Here is an 8,689-nt window from a genome sequence, read left to right as displayed (position 1 = left end):
CGTGGCTCCGCAAAGTAACTCCAGGGAGTTCTCTGCTTTTGTTCTTGTGGATCCTTTTGAACTCATCTTATTCTTTGTCTCCAAAAGTCCATGGCTTGTTGTCATTTAGTTCCTCAAGTCCTTTAATCTATGGGTATGTATGACACTAAAATGACTTCTCTCCAAACTTTGGTTTTAAAACCCGAATATCTCAAAACCATGATCATATTCTCAAAATCAATGATCAGTGTTTAATGATTGTTGCCCACGAGAACACATTATGGGCTGAGCTATCTTCCTATCAATCAATCACTCTCATGATTGCATATAAAGTTTGTATATTTATGAAAAATAATTGTGTACATGCATTTGTATTTATTAAAATAAATTCCAGTTCGACCACAATTCCGATAACCAGAGGATGCTCAAACACCGAAATGTAGGATGGCACAAGGGATCAGTTTTAAGTTCTCGACTGTTTGTAAGAGTGATGGAAGAATTGACGAACAATGAGTGGTTGTGATACTGAATGTGAGTTATCGTATGATCTGATGATCGATTTATTACTGAATGCTGAAAGTGCAAAGCAAAAGAGATTTATCAAAAATGGAAAAGTGAAATAGAGATGAAAGGTTTACGCATAAACAAGAATAAAACTGGGGTAATGGAGAGTGGTAAGAGAAGGAAAAGGAAATATAGTGGAGATGCAATGGTCTTGTTCAACATGCCGGAAAGGAGCTGGATGGAATTCAATTCAATGTAGGTAGTGTTAGAGATGTAATTTGATAACAAAAGCTGGGATATGTAAAATATGTGAGGATCAATTATTTCAAGAAAAAAAGAGCACAAAAGCAAATGCTCCTGAACTCAGAATTTAATTTAGAAAAGGTCAAAACTTTCTCTTTGCTTAGAGACATGATAAAGGCACCCAAAGGAGCAGAATTAGCCTTCAGATCAATATTCCAGAAAAGCTGGAACAAGTGGAGGTGACTAGGGGGTATCATAACGAGCAGGAGCATTCCATGATCTATAAAAGTTAGAGTTTATAAAACCATATTAGACTGGTATTGATAAATGGAAGTAGAACATGGACAATGCAAATCGAAGATGTAAAAAGTGATGGAAAGAACTGAGATGAGAATGATATGATGGATGAATGATTGTTTTTTACATGGCCATAGGCTCATAGTGGAGCTGCCTCCCACCCACCCTGACCCTCCCTCCACACACTACGCAGGCACGCACGCACACACACACACACACACACACACACACACACACACACACACACACACACACACACACACACACACACACACACACACACACACACACACACACACACACTAGACTGTTTTAAGATAAGACAAACACAGCTACTGAGTTTGGGCTTACTGCCATCATTTCCCAGGATACTCTGGGTACCAGCAGGCATAAACGTCACAACAATGACGCCACCTTTCTCACTGCATTCAGTGGGGCATTTCCAAAGGAAGAATTTACTCCTCCCCATGGATGTCAACCTATGATTGATGATTGTCTCTGAACGAAAGAATTTCGAGTTCAGAAATCAGGAAGTTTAAAAAAACAATGCGAGTGAAGAATAATTGAGGAAGAGAACACTTGGTTGGTATGATCAAGTTCCACAAACAATGGCAGAAATGTACCAGCATATGAAGTAGATGTAAAAGATGAAATGTAGAAGATGAAGCTATAAAGAAAGCAACAAAGCTCCTGGTGGAAGGAAGAAAGCTGAGAGAAAGTCCTAACAACAGACTAACAAGAACAGACAACGTAAAAAGCGACCTCGATACAACAATACAGGAGCAAGGCAAGTAAGCATCTTATAAATACCTTGGAGTAGAAGAGGGACACTCATTATGTCACAAAAAATGCTCCGAACAATTACCAAAGAATACATATGTAGAATGAGGCTGATCGTGAAAACATACCTCTCCCCAAGGAACAAAATGAAAGCCATAAACCAACTAGCAGTACCAATGTCCCAATACAGCTGCGGAATAGCAAACTGGCCACAAGCGGAAAATAAATAAATGAGATATCAAAACAAGGAAACTCCTCACTATTCACAAAATATTCCACAAGATCATTGCATCCCGAAAATGTACCTGCCAAGGAAAGAGGAGGGGGCAGCCTGATGCAACTCAAGTGCACAGAATGACGACTGTAGGATTAGCAGAGTACATGAAAAGTTCAACAGACTACCGAATACAATTTGGACACAAGCATGAACACAGCAAGCCAGAAAAGGTATCTCTCATTCACCTTGCCAAAAACTTCCAAAAACAGGTGCGAATAGACTACGTCATGAACCAAACCAAAACAGCAACTACAGGGGGAGCACTCGGGAGAGTGCAAAACCTCCGCCGCCAATACTGCTGGGTCACTGAAGTGAACCTTATATCTTATTCATTAAATATGATGTCAACAGTGCTGGCAGTTATAGTTCTTCTCTCCAACATTTTTTTTGGGGGGGGGGGGGAGGTTGGAAATCACTTAAAACATGTAAAAATGCAAAAAAAAAAAAAAAAAAAAAAAATCGAAATTTTGTTGAAAAAAAAGTTGCAAAATTTTTTTTTTTAATCCAGCAATTTTTTTTTGGGGGGGTGGAAATCACTTAAAACATGTAGAAATGCAAAAAAAAATTTCTTTTTTTGGGGGGGGGTAACAATTTTTTTGGGGGGGTTGGAAATCACTTAAAGCATGTAGAAATGCAAAAAAATTTCTTTTTTTGGGGGGAGTTGGAAATCACTTAAAACATGTAGAAATGAAAAAAGAATTCTTTATTTTTTGGGGGGGGGGTAACAATTTTTTTTGGGGGGGGGGGGTTGGAAATCACTTAAAACATGTAGAAATGCAAAAAAAAAAAAATTCTCTCAATTTTTTTTTTTGGGGGGGGGGGACCAAGTCCAAAATTTAATGGCATGATCCTTGGACCATACCTAACCCCCCCACCAAGTTTCGTCGAAATCCGTCGAGTTTTTCCGTAATACTGTTCACAAACAAATAAACAAACAGAAAGGGGTGAAAACAGTAACCTCCATCCATCTTCGAAGATGGCGGAGGTTAAATATAGCACCAATGATTGCAAAGAATACAGAAGGAAAATACAAGATTAAATATCAACAGATATATAGTGACAATGGGGAGAAAGATAAAAGAGCAGGGAAATATATAAAAAGAGGTCAGGTCAAGTATGGGAGCATGCGCCAGAGCAGCGCATCTCTGCGTCCACTTTCCGCTGATACTCCAGGGGCCTCCGTCTGGCCATCCCCCAGGCAGATGCCTGGCTCATCCCCATCTGTTTGAGATGCTGATCAACCTGCTGCAACCACGAGGCACGTGGTCAGCCCGTTGGCCTCCCCCACTCATGAGGCTCCCTCGCTGAGAGAATCTGGTGAGCTGGATCAGCGTCAGGAAAATGAGCCACATGTCCAAACAGCCGCAGCTGATGCTCACGGACTAGGCAGGTGACAATCTCATTTGAGTCTCTCTCAGCAACCCCTCATTGGACACAAAGTCTGACCAGCGATACGATAGCCAAGGATTCTCCGAAGAGACCTGGTACCAAAGTAATTAAGTCTCTGTCTCAGCTCCCTGGTCAGAGGCCAAGTCTCACTTCCATAGAGCAATACTGGAAGAAACAATGACCAGAAGACTCGGACTTTCGTCCTCCAGCACAGGTACCGGCAGTGCCAGAGACAGTGAATCCATGACTCCCCAGGCCCAACCCAGATGTCTGTTGACCTCTGACTCACAGCCAGCAGAGACATGAATATCACTGCCAAGGTAAGTGAATCTCTCCATGACCTCAACATCCTCGCCACAAACAGGTACAGACAGGATAGCAGCATCCAAGATGTCATTGAAAGCCTGGATCTTGGTATTGACCCAGGAAACCCATAAACCCAGTGGCTCCGACTCCTCAATCAGCACCTTGAGGGCCTGAAAAAGGATATCTCGAGTCTGCAAAGATGACTGCATCATCTGCGAAATCAAGGTCAGAGATTTACACATTCCCAAGTGATGTACTGCAGCTTATCTCTCCGACATCCTCCCCAGAATCGAGTCCATACAAGTGCTGAAAAGTGTGGGGGCCAGTACACACCCTTGAGGAACTCCAGTAACAACTGGAAATAAGTCAGAGGTAGTATCACCACATCTCACAGCAGTCTCAGTACCAGAGTATATTTCAGACATCAGATTGATCAGTTTTGTTGGCACTCCACGAAGATGACGAATCCTCCAGGAGGTATCCCGATGCACTGAATCAAACGCTTTACAGAGATCAACATCGGCTGCAAGCAGTCCCTGCCGGAACTCTCATCTGTGTTCGGTGAGGACCCAAAGAGCAAGGATACAGTAAATCGTTGACCTCTTTGGTGTAAAGCCTGACTGCTCTGGATGCTGGTGCTTAAGCAGATGGCGGCGAATCCTTTCAATAATTATCCGAGCAAAGACCTTGCCCGGCACGGAGAGCAGCAACACCCCTCGGTAGTTGTTGCAGTCCTGGCGATCGCCCTTCCCTTTCCAGAGTGGGACAACAAGGCCCCTCTTCCAGTCAGTTGGGATGATGCTTGTGTTTCAGGCAGAGCACAGATCTGCTTGCAACGACACGAGTACAGCATTTCCACCAGCCTTGAGAAGTTCAGCATGGATGCCACAGATTCCAGGAGCTTTACGCCATTGCAACCGGTTCACCACACACTGTGTTTCCACAAACAAAGGCAGACCACAGTTGATTGGAGGGTCAGCAATAGGGATGGTAACAATCCTGACATCCAACTCGACGGCTGGTGGATCAGCCTGGTACAACCGCTCAAAGTAACTGGCCCTTCACTTTGGACTCCTATGTCAAGAGCCCACCACCCTCTGTTCTGACTGCAGTACACTGATGGATGAGCTAGGAGGAAGGCAAAGCACAAATTCCTCTGTAAGCAGGACGAGAATCGCTCGACCACAGGTGATATTCTACCACCTCACAGATTCCTCGCACATAGGCCTCCTTGTCCACACTGAGTGCGCGTGCAGTTTTATGCCTCAGCTCCCTGAACACCTCCACTCTGCCATTCAGCCTGGCCCTTTGACTCTGGTCAATGCTATCAAGGATGCCTTGAGAGACGACATTCTTCTTTGCCGTACGGTGAGTTCCAAGACATCTCATGACAAAATCAAGGATGGTGGTCTTGAAGGCACTCCACAACTCTTCACGATCCCCCAAAACCCACAGACCCCCCAAATCTCCACAAAGCCTGTTCGCAATCTCCTCACCAATTCTCCCATCCTTGACCTTGCCAACATCCAGCTTAGGCTGGGATGGTATCATTCTCCTGGATTTAAGCTGCCACTTCAGTGTTGCTACAACAAGCCTGTGGTCAGTATTGAGGAAGTGAGCACTGAAGTAGACCCAGCAGTTCTGGATCAACCTCCAATGACCATCGACGAGCACATGGTCAATCTCCTTTGCCACACCGCCAGCATTGGAATACCAAGTCCAGCGATGAGCCTGTGGGCACTGGAACCATGAACCAGCCACCATAAGTCCATGACTTCTTGCAAAGTCAAGGAACTTAGTGCTATTCTATTTCACAGTTTCACACACATGGGGACCAACACACACATCTCATAACCATCCCTATCAGTTCCAGTCGTGGCATAGAACGCGTCCTTCACAGTGAGTTCACTCGCCTCAATTGGAGCATATACAGAGACCAAGGAAATGGCACCAAGGAGTGACCAATCCTTTGTATCACAATACACTTGTTGACCAGTGTTACGCAAATTATCATTGGAGTCAGGTTATTGGACACAGCTACAGCGACTGCTTGGGCATGGTAACCATCAGCGCGACCAGACCAATAGTAGGTATAACCACCCACCATGATCTCGCCGCAATCCAGTCTCCGAACCTCAGAGAGTGCTGCAATACCGATGTCCAAATGCTTGAGCTCAGATGATAACAGAGACAGGTGATCATCCTCTCTTCGGGATAGGACATTCCAGGTGCTATCCTGAAGGGACCGCCTAAGGTTAACCCAAGGAGACCACCATCTGGTGGACGACACCTCAGCACCACCCTGTTACACTATCCCACAATTTGACCCGGGAATGTTACCCTCTGGTTTCCCTCCTATCATCAAAGATTGGGGGTTCTGAAGGCTTTGCCCCAATCCCGTCATCTGGTGAGCTCCCCTGCGAAGGGAAGCTGCACAGGTGGTACTCCCACGGAGTGGGTTTTCAGATTTTAAAAATGCTTTTAGTATGTTTTACGGAATGAGGGGTTTTGCGGTGGCCAGCGTACAAATCCTGTCACCAACCTCCTCATAACAAGTAACCCAACTGCAGGAGGACGTCCGCAGACACTGTTGGGCACTGGATATGGATGGCTGTTGGCTCACAAGGAGATCCTCCACCCTTTGACAGGTTTTGCTTTTCATCCTGCTCGGTGACCATATCATACACCCTCCTCACCAAGAAACTTGGTGGGGGAGACGAGTCGCTGACAACCCGACCATGGAACACGTTAGTACAGGTTTACATGGTACCTGTAACAAGTGACAGATCTAATCTGACCTGACCTGACACTTAAAATAAAAAAGTCGGACAGATTTGGTACAGACAAGGAAGGATCACTGCATTGGTTTAGAAGAGGTCAGCTCAATTGGGATGGAGAACGAATTATTATACATGCCAAAGACCGAGGACACTACACGAATCTCTTTAAAAAACATGGCAGGACTGAGCCAGACAAGTGTAGATTCTGCAAGCTTGAAACAGAAAAGTACAAGTCACCTCCTATCAGGATGTGAAAAACTCATGTCAGAATAGCTCTACACACACAGGCAAAACAAGGATCTGTAGAGTAATTCACTGACACATTTGTATAAATTTCAATATCCCAATTCCTCAAAGCTCATGGAAACACCAAAACCAAAAGCAATCATTGAAAACAAGAATGCTCACATACAACTTGACAATCCTTCCATACATCAATCCATCCATCCATCCATGTGGACCATACTCTATATGGAGCATCTGTGCTGCCAAAGCAGTCTGCTGGGCTATTGGGCACAATCCTGGACAAATCACTGCTCTGACACAGAATACATGAATGGCTCAATCATCCCAGCGAGCTGGTACTCATTTTGTTGACATCAGAAGGATGACAGTTTGAGTTAACCCCACCTAGTATTAATTCAACAGCCAAGCAGAATTTGAACTCAGGAACCAAGGATCCCAAGTCTGCTACTCTAACCATTAAGCCAACACCAGGCATCTGATAATCCCATCCAGCGTGAACATTGAAAACAAAGCACTGCGACTGGACATAGTACTCAGATACAAAAATAACTAGCATCCGTTGAAGACAAAGTCTTCGATATCCCCCGCCATAGTAAATGAGGATTAACAAACTTGTATTCCCTAAGCGTGTGCAATATGTATGTGAAGTTTCCCCTTGATCTGACCAGCCGTTCTGGAGAAGATGTTTGAAGGTTTTAGGGTAAATTCAATATGGCTGCCAGACCATGTGACCTATCAATTAGAAATTAACAAACTTCTGAAAGGATGTCTTGGCGAAAGTGTATGTGAAATTTTGCCTCAATCTGTCCAGCCGTTCTGGAGAAGAAGATTTTTAAATTTTATTAATCTTCAATCCAAGATGGCTGACGAACCATGTGACCTATGACATCATAAATTTATATTCTGCCTCCAATCTTCCAGTGGAATATGTGTGTGAATTTCGTGTTAATCGGATGAGGTCTGTATTTCTATCCAAGATAGCCGCCAAACCATGTGACTTGTGATGTCATAATTTTTGCTTGTATGCAGACATGATGGAAGATGATAGCTGCAAATTTTCGCTTCGTTAGGTTATGTGATTCCAGAGAAAACATTATTTAATATTTTTCTTGAATCCAACATGGCTGCCAAACCATCTGACCTATCAATTAGAAAATATCAAAAGGCACCAGTTCACCACTTGCTTGATATGTATACCAAATTTCATAAATATATCGAGGGGATTTGTAGTTAAGCACCGGAAACGAAATGTGATGGACGGACGGACGGACGGACGGAACCCATTTCTATATCCCCCGCCAACTCCGTTGGTTGGCGGGGGATAAAAAGCAGGGATTGTGAATTGAGGATTCAGTACCCAGTGATTTTGGTCTAAATAATGCAGAAATCAAGAAAATGACTAAATATCAAGATCCTTCAAACCATCTTTGGGAACATTACCACAAACTAACTACAGTTGGACGCTGTCCGGGACTCAGTGACGATCCTGAAAAGAGTCCTCATAACAAAATTTTGAGAACACAACTTCATCCATGAATCATGATCCTTCACCAAAACGAAGATGGGAACTTCAAGATCTGGGAGGACTCCGTTCCACCTTCTGAAACCTGAACTATGGAGATAACAATCAATGACACACATATAATTACATTTTACTGTGAGTAAACTTACACATGCAATTCTGACAACTCAATAAGAAAGCCTCAACCTCACCCTTCCAAAGCTGTTCCATCTTCACTCTCACCCTCCTCCCGCTCATCAAAGCAAACGGCCATTCCACGTTGAAACAGCAGAATATGTAATGCTTTCTGCTCCCCTATCATGCTATCATCCATCCATCCATTGGGACCATACTTTATGCAGAGTGTTAGTGCTGCGTAAGCAGTCT

General features: G+C 43.9%; 1 protein-coding gene across 2 annotated transcripts in view; it reads right to left on the bottom strand.

Annotated features, from left to right (window-relative positions):
- Nucleotides 1-8,689, bottom strand: part of LOC147013064 (netrin-G1-like) — a 247,762-nt gene that overhangs the window by 164,624 nt on the left and 74,449 nt on the right. The gene's annotated exons all lie outside the window — the stretch shown is intronic.

This window comes from Eptatretus burgeri, chromosome 14 (assembly GCF_056783735.1).
Source record: "Eptatretus burgeri isolate ZD-2024b chromosome 14, Ebu_testis_v1, whole genome shotgun sequence".
In the NCBI taxonomy this organism is placed as follows: Eukaryota; Metazoa; Chordata; class Myxini; order Myxiniformes; family Myxinidae; genus Eptatretus; species Eptatretus burgeri.
Note: the sequence above shows the minus strand (reverse complement) of the source record. Positions and strands in the feature narration are given on the sequence as shown.